This window comes from Hypomesus transpacificus, unplaced genomic scaffold (assembly GCF_021917145.1).
Source record: "Hypomesus transpacificus isolate Combined female unplaced genomic scaffold, fHypTra1 scaffold_88, whole genome shotgun sequence".
Lineage (NCBI taxonomy): Eukaryota > Metazoa > Chordata > Actinopteri > Osmeriformes > Osmeridae > Hypomesus > Hypomesus transpacificus.
This window is the reverse complement of record NW_025814039.1, coordinates 290,960-305,531: the sequence shown is the minus strand read 5'-3', so window position 1 is coordinate 305,531 and position 14,572 is coordinate 290,960. Positions and strand designations below refer to the sequence as shown.

Here is a 14,572-nt window from a genome sequence, read left to right as displayed (position 1 = left end):
TTCGTAGCCTAAGTAGCCATGGTAACTGAGTTCGAACTACGTTGAGCTAGCTTTATGGAACCGAATGAACAAGAAATGAGTCCGACTAACTGACATAAGTCTGGCTTATTCAGTAAACTCGCTTTATGGAACAGGCCTCAGATCATCTTTCATATTCCTGTAAATACTGCACATGCCTGTGTGCATGCTACATTTTGGATGTGTCTGACACCACAAAGTTCTGGAAAAGTGAAGTTCTATTCTATTCTATTTGCTATGGCTTTTGCAGTCACTCAATCTCAACCACAAATGTGTAATGTTAGAGAGGCAAGACACAAGGTTGACTCTCAGGGCAGATTCAAGATATACATTTTTTATTTTGAGTAATTGTCAAACAATGACAATCACCCCTCCATATCATTCCATCCCCTCCATATCACTCCATCTAGACCTCCATCTAGACCTCCATACAACTTCATCCTTCAATGAGAGATAGAAGCAAGAAAAAAGTAGAGTACATTAATTAGCATTATTCAAGTGGTTGATAATAAAGGTATTAATAGTAGATTATAAAGTTGTATGGCATTGTGCAGAAAATGTACATTCTCTACTTACCTCCGATGATAAACTGGTCCAGAGATGAAGACCTTTTCTGCATCCTGCAGGAACAGATTCCTCAGCATACTCAGGCCGTAGCCTATATGATGGCCTACAAAAATTATATGATTAATTTTTGAGACAGTAGGCTGCAGATTTCGTTTAGCTGACAGATTGAATCCACTTGCGCTTAAAATATTATTTTGTTGAAGTTTTATTAATGTGCTGGTTTATCGTGAGCAGGCCCAAAAGGAATACGCGGGCAACGAATTCTGACAAAAACCCGCGGATTTTCAAGTAGGCTAGAACGCATTGGTCTGAGGCAAAAGGTAAATACACTTTCAACTCATATTACGGCTCTATTTTTCAAACGTTCGCCAAAAATGCTAAGAATTGAAAAGGAAACATTTATCGACCCAAATTACAGCAAGAGCAGGGCCAGGGAGTTTTCAGGCGATCTTTATGAGGATGGATCAATACTTTTGAGCAAAGTCTGTCAACATTCAATCGACCATATTTGCCGTCAAACTGTTGTGGAACATCTTTGGTTGCTCCAACATAAGAACAGGAAGGCTAGCGGAATTCCGCAGATTTTCAGTCTGAATAACCGCAGAAAATGTGAAGTGAACAGATAATTGTACCAGAATTGTTTTGAACGTTTAGCTAACTTAAATATGTTGAAAAATACTTGATTGATGATAAGCTACGTTGCGCTACTGTTTCATTAAACAAATAAACAGAGTAACAATTTACAGTTTGTTTTTAAAAGCTATGTGTGTAGAGCTAGCTAGCTATAGTAGTGCTATAACTACTGAATGTTAGCTCTAGCTAATCAAGTAGTTTGTTTGACGTTGAAAACCACTTCAGTCGTGATTCAGTGTCTTGAAATGATTTCGACAGCAAAGTTGAAGTTAACTAGCTAACGTTGTCCAATTCAAGACACCAGAATTGTTCTATACTTATGCGATTCACATTAGATACTTACACTCTGATTCTGTCCATCTTGTTCTGAGCCGTAATCCTACAATATTCACTACTGCAGGAAAATATTATCTTGTTTCGGTGTTGTGCCAATCCAGAGTCATGCATCGGGTGATACTACAGGCTACGTGCAGTAACATGACTCAGCGGCACACATTAACAGTATTTTTGACAAAACCCGTCCTGTGTTTTATTATGATCATAATCATGAACAATTAACTAAAGGAAAAATCATTGAATGATCAAGAAATGTTAAATTTTCATTCAAATATTCATATTGATGATGCATTCACTTAATCAATTGAGAGGCATTGCTTTCCCCCACAAAAGTAGATAAACTGCTTTTCTAAGCCAAAAGTATCGGTATTGGCAATACTGGCCCTGTATTTACTCCTTGGTATCGGATCTATACCACATTGTGCAGTGTCACACACCCCTAGCAGCTGCAAGTGAGGCGATAGAGGATCCGTCTTTGAACAGAGCTTGATCGACTGGTGTATGGGGGGTGACAAGTGCCCTCGCACACCAGAACAACACACAACCGTCGCTACGCCTGACAATCATTATCGAACACCGATTGTGCCAAAACGTCTGAACTGTCGTTCGTGTACACACGTCAATTTTTGACGTGTACAGACGTCAAAAATTACCGAACGCCGATTGTGCCAAAACGTCTGAACTGTCGTTCGTGTTCACACGTCAATTTTTGACGTGTACAGACGTCAAAAATGTACGTCTGTACACGTCCGTTTTTGATGTCTGTACACGTAATGACGTCTGTACACGTCAGTTTTTGACATCTGTACACGTTTAAAATTGGGTGCTACCACTTCATTTTTTTCTGAGGGGAAACCAGATAACGATTATTGCAAGAGTGAAAACCTGTCCACACTCAACCAATCTTGATTGAATTAAGGTTAAGAAATAGGCTAATATAAATTGGCAGTGACATTATCAACAACTGTACGCTATTTTGTAAGTTACTGAAAAAATTATTACATTTGTATACTATATCATATTCACATTTCGAAAAAGGTATACATTTCAGTTCATTAAAATGCCCACTAGATGGCAGTGTGTGTGCACAAATAGTAAGGACAGAGCCTCTGGTCAATGTGATGGGTATAGCCAAGGATAAATGGTGGCGCAACAGCAAGCAAAATAATATTAAAATAAAACAGGTTAGGAATACACAGGGTTGAAGACAGCTGGACAGTACACAGAGAAGCCTTAGTCAAGAAATAAAACACGTAATACCCATGGCAATATACAAGTAATATCCAACACAAGGAATGTAAAATATACTTTTAATGTAATTGAGAGTAAATGAAATGTACAGGGTCTGTTTTTTTTCCCCAGGATAGGGATGGTAACTTATCAGTAGTAGTGGTTCCCAACCCTGGTCCTCAGGATAACGACCCATTAATTTGAATCAGGTGTGTTGGAGCAGGGAAACATCTCAAACATGCAGGACAGGTCTATAGAGGATAGAGACTTGTGTTATGCTGGGTACACACACATTTTTTTTTTTTTTCATGTTTTAAAATGTGAGACCACAAACATGAGGACAAGAAAATCCTAAATGTAACCTTTCTGATCCTATAGTGTGTGGTGTTTGTCGTTGGGGTTCCCCTCACACATCATGATTTTGGAGCGGCTCCGACGTTCTTCCGAGCAAGTTCGGCCGCTCTTAACACACTTCACATCAAGGGAAAATCTGATAAAATAATCTGCAGATAATCGGGACATAACCTAGGATTGTCGGGACATTACCTAGGATTGTCGGAAGGGGGAAATCGGCCCCAAATCAGCCCAATTATCTTGTGGTGTATACCCAGCATTAATCAGAGCATGTTTGAAAGGAGTTGTAAATTAGTGGAGCAAGGAACAGAGTGCCATTAATTAAACCTGAGCAAGGAGGGCATTATTAATGGCCCAGATAATGTGATCAGATTTCATCTCCATGCTACTATGTTGCATTGCCTGGGCAGCACCTTTGGCCAGAAATCTGGTGCATTCCTTTGCCTATTTGGTAGGCTATTGAATGTTTGAATCCCCTCTGACCATACATGGGGCATAGCGCACACATTTCTTTTTTCACTCATACTTTGGTGGTTATAAAATTTCAGCATAATACTTTTTCATGCCAAAACTAATCTTTAATAAATGTGTATATGACCTGTCATCAATTATTTACAATCTCTTTGCATGCTCTGCGCTTGAGTCATTATAGGCTATGGTTGCATTCATCGCTGTTCCCAAGTCGAGGTGCATCATTTTTGTAAAATGAATGACACTGAACAGTTTGCCATGAAATGCTTGTTTTGTTGACTACAAAAAGAAATTGTAGGCTTATGTGTTGCATCAGCAATAATTGGGAGCTCAATCAGTTGTCAATTATTCAATTAACAGTTGTAGGCTTCAGAGTAGCATATTTATGCATAAAGTTGAACACATTGTTTATGAAATGTCTAAAGTTGGCCAATTTAGATTATGTAGGCCTACCTTAATATTCTAACCCAAGGGGGTTAGTATAGCCTATTATGCAGTGTACATAATGCACTGTATATTTAAACATCAGTTCTCTGCTTTTTTTTTTTTTTTTAACTGTCGGAGGCCGAACACACCACAAAACAAGGCTACAGCAAAATATAGGTTATTGGCTTGACTAGGAATTAATTAGCCTACGCACTATAGACGCTTAGTTATTATTGTTATAACATGTATATATTGCATATTTCCGGTACAGCTAGAGCTCGCCTTTCTTTACCCAGAAAATGGACTGGCCAGGTTCCTAAATGCAAACACGTGCGCGCTGGTGCTATACTTTAGAATCAGAAGGGATTTTATTCGCCATGAATGTTTGCACAAACAAGGAATTTACTTTGGCAGGGAGGTGCATACATTAAATATATAGGAATATTGAAACCTAAATACGTGGACTAACTATACAAAAGGAGCAAAGTCTAGCTAATACCAAAGGGGGTCTAGCTAATACTAAGGGGAATAAAAAATAATATATAAGTAGCCCTAATTTACAATAACCTAAAAATACAGATAGTGCAAACAATACAATAGTGAAAATTGCAATGTGCAGGGTGTCATTGTGCAGATTGTGATTTAAAGTCAGTATGAGTCCTTGGCCTTGTTAAAGAGGCCAACAGCGGAGGGGAAGAAACTGTTCTTGTGGCGTGAGGTTTTGGTCTTGATGGACCGCAGCCTTCTGCCGGAGGGGAGTAGCTGGAACAGGGAGTGTCCAGGGTGGGAGGGGTCGGCCACAATCTTCCTCACTCGCCTCAGGGACCTTGAGGTGTGCAGATCCTCGAGGAAAGGCAGATTGCAGCCGATCACCTTCTCAGCAGTGCGGATGATACGCTCCAGTCTACTTACCTGTGGGTGAGACTTATGACACCTTTAAAAGGTGTATCTTGGAATAGGTTAGAATAGGCTATGCAGATCAGTTTGGGGAGGACTTAATGTAGTCGTAAATTAATTTTATCTTACATGAACACGTGTTTTGTTCTGTTTAAATGGATGGATTTCAAAGGCGTAGTTACATAATGCAATAACATTAAACACAAGCAAAATTGTATATGGTCTGCTCATCTTTATTACATTGACGTGATTGAGACTGCTTACTCATTCCAAGGCCTATTGAAAATGTGATTACAACAGTTAAATTATGTGTGTGTAGACTGTATTTAAGAAAGGACATTGAGGACCTGATCAGTTCCCAAACTGTCTATCTCTACCAAACAATTTGTGTGTTCCAACTGTTCGTCACTTGGTTGAAATTGGTTTAGGGGAACCACAACTCTTTGTCAAAGGCAAGTGCAGCCGCCCCTTGGTCAGCCACCCCCTAGAACTGGCTGCTCCAAATATACCTTGGATACCAGTGTGATGTTGCAACTGTTGTGTAAGACAACCTTGTACAAAAAATTGATATTGTGACGTGTATCTGGCAGTCCTCAGGTCACGTTTTATACGAGGCAGGTAAACAAAGTGAAGAGCCCAAAGATGCCTTTCGTTGTTGGCAATAATGATTCCTTCTTTTTCTATATAGATATGTAAACAAGGAGTGCTGGACATCCATTTCAAGTCTTAGGCCGAATCCCAATACTCCCCCTTACCCCTTCCCCTTAATTTACCCCTTCCCCATGGCCCTCGAAAGTAAGGGGTAAGGGCTACATAGCCCTAGGAAATGGGACGCCACTTGGTTACAGGTACGTCATCTAGCACGTATCGATATCTCCAAAGCAAGTAGCGTTATGCACTGATATTAAACGAAATTCGCTGCTAATGGAGTTTACTTAGAACTGTAGACATGCTAGTCAAAAAAATGCGGGACTGTTGTGCAATTCAGAACTGTAACATTAACGTACTAAACTAACGATTTTTAGAAACGTTTCAATTAGGAAAATGGTTGCAAATATATACGTTCATGACTGTATATAAAACAAAACAAGACTGTCCATTTTTTTATCAATTAATTAAGCCGATAATATAACATTTATCAGACTCTCTGGATGATTTGGTCGCCATTGTTGCCGGTCGCGCAGTTTTCACATAGCCCTAGGTTTCAAGTAAGCTCCCGATCTTACTTGGTTTTAAGGGGTGTATACCCCTTAGTCTTAGCCCTTCCCCTAGCTCCAAAAGAGTATTGGGACACCACTAGCTCTCACGGGAACGCGCAAAACTAAGGGGAAGGGGTAAGGGGAAGGGGTAAGGGGGAGTATTGGGATTCGGCCTTATTGTCAGGTACACAAAACACCACAAAGTCAGACTGGGCACTGTCATTTTTGGGACAAGACAATGCAAAGCAACCTGGCATAACATAATAAGTACTTAGATTACATTTATGATAAGCTAAAAAAATATGATCATTTATAAACCTCCTAAATATACAAAATAGTATACAAAATATTAGACCTCTAATACAGATAATGACCTACACTAACCTTACACCTATACTAACCTAAGACAAGTGGGGTACAGTTGGTGCAATATTGCTGATAGTGCAACCAGTGGCTGAAGGTGACAGTGTGTAAAGTGACTAGTGAGAAATGCATCAATGTTAAGTGGCTAGTGAGAACTGTCCATGTAAATGGTCATTCAGAAGCCGCCCGGCCCTTGGATAGAAACTGTTGTCCAGAAGGCAGCGGGGTAGAGACTGAAAGATGGGTGGTAGCAGTCTTTTAGAATCCTGCCAGCTGTCCAGAAGGCAGCGGGGTAGATACTGAAAGATGGGTGGTAGCAGTCTTTTAGAATCCTGCCAGCTGTCCAGAAGGCAGCGGGGTAGAGACTGAAAGATGGGTGGTAGCAGTCTTTTAGATTCTTGCCAGCTTTCCTGAGGCATCGTGTGTGGTAGGTGTCCTGTAGGGCTGGGAGCTTCCTGTCGATGATAAACTCAGCAGACCTGACCACACTACGTAGGACTATTACAATGTCACTTCTGTTGTTGTTAGAAGCCTTCAGGAAAACCACCAGTCGGCTGAACCCATCGATTCCTCCATGGATTACAATCCTCCGCCTAAGAGAGGAAGGAAGGGAAAACGAAAGATTTCAATTGCACATCTTATTTTATAAATAACAAAAAAAAATATGAATGGCTTGAATGCAGCTAAAATGATTTGTGTACATTTCTGTGCAACATGTTGGGCGTTTAACAGAAAGAAAAGTCCAACCTCTATTCCATTCATGTGAAGCTGAAAATCTTATTTTAAATTCAAAACTAATAAAATAATCAGCTTGTCATTGGCTAGGGACACAGTTAGGGCAAATTAACGAATCACAGTAAAACAAGCCACTTACTTTAAGAGCTTGTGGTTGCGATCAAGATGCCACAGCGAATTTGACCCTGCCACTCGATGTGTTCTCCTCCGAAGCCTGTGGGACATACTCCGAATAGCAGCACCTTCAGATCAAGTGCATCATCTGGTCTGTAAAAGATGAAATTGTGCTGTCTATGGAAGACAATGTATACATATTAGGACTTAGATCCATTTTTTACATTCATCCCTGGTAACTCTAAATAAAACAATGTGTTTAAGGAACGGTGACAAGGTAGCTATGTGGTACAAGCGCGTGACAGTTTTCTCTCCAAAGATATGGGATATGAAAGAGTTCTATCAAAGTATATCAATTTCTTCATGAAATGTATAGAAAGCGTAATTCTGCAGTGTTTCATGTGCTTTGTAAATAAACAAAATAATTGTGTAGGGCTCAGTGAGAAAGGGGTCACATTATTCAGATCTCTCCTGAACTAGTCCTTCAATTGACACATACCTTAACCGTCGGTTCACTGTTCTTCTTGAGACACCCACGATCTCCGCAATTTGTTTAGCAGAGAAGTTAAAGGACAACAACATCTGCAACTGCTCTTGGGCGATTTGGTAAACCGGCCTTCCTCCAGTCTGTCCTCCCATTCGAGGTACGGTGAAACCAGAAGCAACTGCAGTTAAAGAGAAAAATGTTAGAGGCATCGTGTTTTGAATCTTGCTTCTTCAGATAATGTTTAATCTGACGAGTACATTACCAGGTTGTTGTTGTTGTTGGCTTCCTGAACTAACTCGCTCATGAGCAAAAGCATCTCATCCACCACTCCAGATTGATGCAGTCTGCACTCTGCTCCAGCGAACGCTCGTCGCCATTATCTCTAACCTGTTAGCATGACAAAATATATTAGTGGTAGGCTAACTAAGCTTGTTTAACAACTCTGAGGTTGCTGGCTTCAGCAACATAACCGCATTCAGTAACGCAATATTCAAAGCCTTATAAGGTCTAGTTTAGCGGCGTTAATTTGAGCTTGCTCATTATTAAAGAATTAAGCTAGCACTACAAGTGTGTTGACGAGTGGTATGCTAAATACAACAAAGCTTGCTAAACAACTCTTTGAGATTGCTGGCTTCAGTAACATAACCGCATTCAGTAACGCAATATTCGAAGCCTTATAAGGTCTAGTTTAGCGGCGTTACTTTGAGCTTGCTCATTATTAAAGAGTTAGCACTAAGTGTGTTGACAAGTGGTAGGCTAACTTCAACAAAGCTTCTTAAGCAACTCTTTGAGATTGCTGGCTTCAGTAACATAATAATCGCATTCAATAACACAATATTCAAAGCCTTATGGTCTAGTTTAGCGGCGTTAATTTGATCTTGCTCATTATTAAAGAGTTCGCACTACAAGTGTGTTGACGAAAAGTCAGGATCCCAGGAGGACAGGACTAGCCAACAGCTATTCAAAACAAGTAACTTGGCTTAACGTTGCTAATTGATAGCTTACCTGGCAAGAACAGTCTGTATGGAATCCTGGTCATCTGAAGATAAAAGTAGTCGAGTACAATCTGAAAAAGTCTGGGCACAATTGTTGAGAAAGTTTGTGGTCGTAATTTTCTGAGATTTGCCTCCACCAGAATTCGAAATCACACACAACGTGTTCGTCTTCTTCGTTGGTTCTTTGAATGGCGGTTAGCAAACAATGTATAGGCGCATCATCGCCACCTACTGGACGGGAGTATGATGCCGGATAAACCGCACAAGTGGCTCTCCCCCACACAAATGGACTGTCCCAAATACTAAATGATAGCTACGTAAGAGCCCACATGGTCACAGTAGGACTACGTACAGCCTCGCGTAGACACTACGTAAAAAGGGGGGTGGCTATGTTGAAGCCAACCAATAGCATGGAAGCATAAATGGTCCAAACGTGTACAGACGTCAAAAACTGACGTGTACAGACGTCAAAACGTGTACAGACGTCAAAAACTATCCAACGCCGATTGTGCCAAAACGTCTGAACTGTCGTTCGTGTACACACGTAAATTGTTGACGTGTACAACGTAAAAAATGACGTCTGTACACGTTTTGACGTCTGTACACGTCCGTATTTGACGTCTGTACGCGTTTGGACCATTTATGCTTCCATGCTATTGGTTGGCTTCAACATAGCCACCCCCCTTTTTACATAGTGTCTGCGCGAGGCTGTACGTAGTCCTACTGTGACCATGTGGGCTCTTACGTAGCTATCACAGAGCCTGTTTAAGGAGAGCCTGCCCACTCCCTATTAAGCCCCATTGTACCGAATTTTGTTGCAGTTCCACCAAAGTTCCACCGGGAGTGATCGTGGTCGAGTGCAAAATGAATGGGAGTCTATGGAGATAAACGGCTAAATTTGTCTCTTTCGCCTGATTGTCGTTGATAAATCTCAGATTTTATTATAGTTTTTAGATGTTCAACATGGATTACACGTCAAAAGTTGAATGAACGAGTACTTACGTCCTTTCGATTTCTTAAGGGGTAAGTCGTTGTTGCCCATAACACACTAGCATTCTGCTAACGAATGTTGATTGGTTAGTGAAGGACTGACTACGACCAGAGATCCCGCTTGATGGCATCCGAAGCAGAACCAAAATGTCAGAGCACTAGCAACATTAGCAACAACATTAGCAAGCCAAAACTCTTTCTAGCATTTGTATTGACAGGGCAAGCCTAACCTGTCAGCTGTGTTGTCGATGCCTCGAGAGTAAAGTGGAAGTAACCAGAGCTTGCCGTCAAGCAGTAGCTCTGGTCGTACGATGTGTATGACGTCAATGCCATTTTCAAAGGCTTTTTAGAACAGAAAGGCGACTTTAAAAAAAATCTAACACCCAGTGGTGTGTGTTTTTTTTGCCTCCCCTTTCGATTTCAGAATTCAAATTACTAGACAAAAAATTATATCCTGAGAAAAGTGGATTTTGAGGGGTATAGCTCCATAGACCTCCATTCATTCTGCACTCGACCGTTAGCGCCCTCACATGGAACTTGAGTGGAACTGCAACCAGTTCAGAACCCGGAAGTTTCCCGAGAGTGGGAGTTCTCTCTTTATTAGACATTCTCTGGCTATCATTTAGTATTTGGGACAGTCCATTTGTGTGGGGGAGAGCCACTTTTGCGGTTTATCCGGCATCATACTCCCGTCCAGTAGGTGGCGATGATGCGCCTATACATTGTTTGCTAACCGCCATTCAAAGAACCAACGAAGAAGACGAACACGTTGTGTGTGATTTCGAATTCTGGTGGAGGCAAATCTCAGAAAATTACGACCACAAACTTTCTCAACAATTGTGCCCAGACTTTTTCAGATTGTACTCGACTACTTTTATCTTCAGATGACCAGGATTCCATACAGACTGTTCTTGCCAGGTAAGCTATCAATTAGCAACGTTAAGCCAAGTTACTTGTTTTGAATAGCTGTTGGCTAGTCCTGTCCTCCTGGGATCCTGACTTTTCGTCAACACACTTGTAGTGCGAACTCTTTAATAATGAGCAAGATCAAATTAACGCCGTTAAACTAGACCATAAGGCTTTGAATATTGTGTTATTGAATGCGATTATTATGTTACTGAAGCCAGCAATCTCAAAGAGTTGCTTAAGAAGCTTTGTTGAAGTTAGCCTACCACTTGTCAACACACTTAGTGCTAACTCTTTAATAATGAGCAAGCTCAAAGTAACGCCGCTAAACTAGACCTTATAAGGCTTCGAATATTGCGTTACTGAATGCGGTTATGTTACTGAAGCCAGCAATCTCAAAGAGTTGTTTAGCAAGCTTTGTTGTATTTAGCATACCACTCGTCAACACACTTGTAGTGCTAGCTTAATTCTTTAATAATGAGCAAGCTCAAATTAACGCCGCTAAACTAGACCTTATAAGGCTTTGAATATTGCGTTACTGAATGCGGTTATGTTGCTGAAGCCAGCAACCTCAGAGTTGTTAAACAAGCTTAGTTAGCCTACCACTAATATATTTTGTCATGCTAACAGGTTAGAGATAATGGCGACGAGCGTTCGCTGGAGCAGAGTGCAGACTGCATCAATCTGGAGTGGTGGATGAGATGCTTTTGCTCATGAGCGAGTTAGTTCAGGAAGCCAACAACAACAACAACCTGGTAATGTACTCGTCAGATTAAACATTATCTGAAGAAGCAAGATTCAAAACACGATGCCTCTAACATTTTTCTCTTTAACTGCAGTTGCTTCTGGTTTCACCGTACCTCGAATGGGAGGACAGACTGGAGGAAGGCCGGTTTACCAAATCGCCCAAGAGCAGTTGCAGATGTTGTTGTCCTTTAACTTCTCTGCTAAACAAATTGCGGAGATCGTGGGTGTCTCAAGAAGAACAGTGAACCGACGGTTAAGGTATGTGTCAATTGAAGGACTAGTTCAGGAGAGATCTGAATAATGTGACCCCTTTCTCACTGAGCCCTACACAATTATTTTGTTTATTTACAAAGCACATGAAACACTGCAGAATTACGCTTTCTATACATTTCATGAAGAAATTGATATACTTTGATAGAACTCTTTCATATCCCATATCTTTGGAGAGAAAACTGTCACGCGCTTGTACCACATAGCTACCTTGTCACCGTTCCTTAAACACATTGTTTTATTTAGAGTTACCAGGGATGAATGTAAAAAATGGATCTAAGTCCTAATATGTATACATTGTCTTCCATAGACAGCACAATTTCATCTTTTACAGACCAGATGATGCACTTGATCTGAAGGTGCTGCTATTCGGAGTATGTCCCACAGGCTTCGGAGGAGAACACATCGAGTGGCAGGGTCAAATTCGCTGTGGCATCTTGATCGCAACCACAAGCTCTTAAAGTAAGTGGCTTGTTTTACTGTGATTCGTTAATTTGCCCTAACTGTGTCCCTAGCCAATGACAAGCTGATTATTTTATTAGTTTTGAATTTAAAATAAGATTTTCAGCTTCACATGAATGGAATAGAGGTTGGACTTTTCTTTCTGTTAAACGCCCAACATGTTGCACAGAAATGTACACAAATCATTTTAGCTGCATTCAAGCCATTCATATTTTTTTTTGTTATTTATAAAATAAGATGTGCAATTGAAATCTTTCGTTTTCCCTTCCTTCCTCTCTTAGGCGGAGGATTGTAATCCATGGAGGAATCGATGGGTTCAGCCGACTGGTGGTTTTCCTGAAGGCTTCTAACAACAACAGAAGTGACATTGTAATAGTCCTACGTAGTGTGGTCAGGTCTGCTGAGTTTATCATCGACAGGAAGCTCCCAGCCCTACAGGACACCTACCACACACGATGCCTCAGGAAAGCTGGCAAGAATCTAAAAGACTGCTACCACCCATCTTTCAGTCTCTACCCCGCTGCCTTCTGGACAGCTGGCAGGATTCTAAAAGACTGCTACCACCCATCTTTCAGTATCTACCCCGCTGCCTTCTGGACAGCTGGCAGGATTCTAAAAGACTGCTACCACCCATCTTTCAGTCTCTACCCCGCTGCCTTCTGGACAACAGTTTCTATCCAAGGGCCGGGCGGCTTCTGAATGACCATTTACATGGACAGTTCTCACTAGCCACTTAACATTGATGCATTTCTCACTAGTCACTTTACACACTGTCACCTTCAGCCACTGGTTGCACTATCAGCAATATTGCACCAACTGTACCCCACTTGTCTTAGGTTAGTATAGGTGTAAGGTTAGTGTAGGTCATTATCTGTATTAGAGGTCTAATATTTTGTATACTATTTTGTATATTTAGGAGGTTTATAAATGATCATATTTTTTTAGCTTATCATAAATGTAATCTAAGTACTTATTATGTTATGCCAGGTTGCTTTGCATTGTCTTGTCCCAAAAATGACAGTGCCCAGTCTGACTTTGTGGTGTTTTGTGTACCTGACAATAAGGCCGAATCCCAATACTCCCCCTTACCCCTTCCCCTTACCCCTTCCCCTTAGTTTTGCGCGTTCCCGTGAGAGCTAGTGGTGTCCCAATACTCTTTTGGAGCTAGGGGAAGGGCTAAGACTAAGGGGTATACACCCCTTAAAACCAAGTAAGATCGGGAGCTTACTTGAAACCTAGGGCTATGTGAAAACTGCGCGACCGGCAACAATGGCGACCAAATCATCCAGAGAGTCTGATAAATGTTATATTATCGGCTTAATTAATTGATAAAAAAATGGACAGTCTTGTTTTGTTTTATATACAGTCATGAACGTATATATTTGCAACCATTTTCCTAATTGAAACGTTTCTAAAAATCGTTAGTTTAGTACGTTAATGTTACAGTTCTGAATTGCACAACAGTCCCGCATTTTTTTGACTAGCATGTCTACAGTTCTAAGTAAACTCCATTAGCAGCGAATTTCGTTTAATATCAGTGCATAACGCTACTTGCTTTGGAGATATCGATACGTGCTAGATGACGTACCTGTAACCAAGTGGCGTCCCATTTCCTAGGGCTATGTAGCCCTTACCCCTTACTTTCGAGGGCCATGGGGAAGGGGTAAATTAAGGGGAAGGGGTAAGGGGGAGTATTGGGATTCGGCCTAAGACTTGAAATGGATGTCCAGCACTCCTTGTTTACATATCTATATAGAAAAAGAAGGAATCATTATTGCCAACAACGAAAGGCATCTTTGGGCTCTTCACTTTGTTTACCTGCCTCGTATAAAACGTGACCTGAGGACTGCCAGATACACGTCACAATATCAATTTTTTGTACAAGGTTGTCTTACACAACAGTTGCAACATCACACTGGTATCCAAGGTATATTTGGAGCAGCCAGTTCTAGGGGGTGGCTGACCAAGGGGCGGCTGCACTTGCCTTTGACAAAGAGTTGTGGTTCCCCTAAACCAATTTCAACCAAGTGACGAACAGTTGGAACACACAAATTGTTTGGTAGAGATAGACAGTTTGGGAACTGATCAGGTCCTCAATGTCCTTTCTTAAATACAGTCTACACACACATAATTTAACTGTTGTAATCACATTTTCAATAGGCCTTGGAATGAGTAAGCAGTCTCAATCACGTCAATGTAATAAAGATGAGCAGACCATATACAATTTTGCTTGTGTTTAATGTTATTGCATTATGTAACTACGCCTTTGAAATCCATCCATTTAAACAGAACAAAACACGTGTTCATGTAAGATAAAATTAATTTACGACTACATTAAGTCCTCCCCAAACTGATCTGCATAGCCTATTCTA

The 14,572-nt window shown here is 40.9% G+C and overlaps 3 long non-coding RNA genes across 3 annotated transcripts; 1 reads left to right on the top strand and 2 right to left on the bottom strand.

Moving 5' to 3' along the window:
• Positions 1-384: 384 nt before the first annotated feature.
• On the bottom strand, positions 385-1,947 carry LOC124466260. The gene is made up of 3 exons (XR_006955903.1): positions 1,562-1,947; positions 595-688; positions 385-459 (listed from the first exon to the last, which is right to left on the bottom strand). It is a non-coding gene; the product is annotated as an uncharacterized LOC124466260 (long non-coding RNA).
• Positions 1,948-6,760: 4,813 nt separating this feature from the next.
• On the bottom strand, positions 6,761-9,030 carry LOC124466246. Its single transcript, XR_006955899.1, has 5 exons — positions 8,836-9,030; positions 8,093-8,217; positions 7,843-8,008; positions 7,369-7,520; positions 6,761-7,087 (listed from the first exon to the last, which is right to left on the bottom strand). It is a non-coding gene; the product is annotated as an uncharacterized LOC124466246 (long non-coding RNA).
• Positions 9,031-10,484: 1,454 nt separating this feature from the next.
• On the top strand, positions 10,485-12,810 carry LOC124466247. The gene is made up of 5 exons (XR_006955900.1): positions 10,485-10,733; positions 11,352-11,476; positions 11,561-11,726; positions 12,049-12,200; positions 12,482-12,810. It is a non-coding gene; the product is annotated as an uncharacterized LOC124466247 (long non-coding RNA).
• Positions 12,811-14,572: the final 1,762 nt, after the last annotated feature.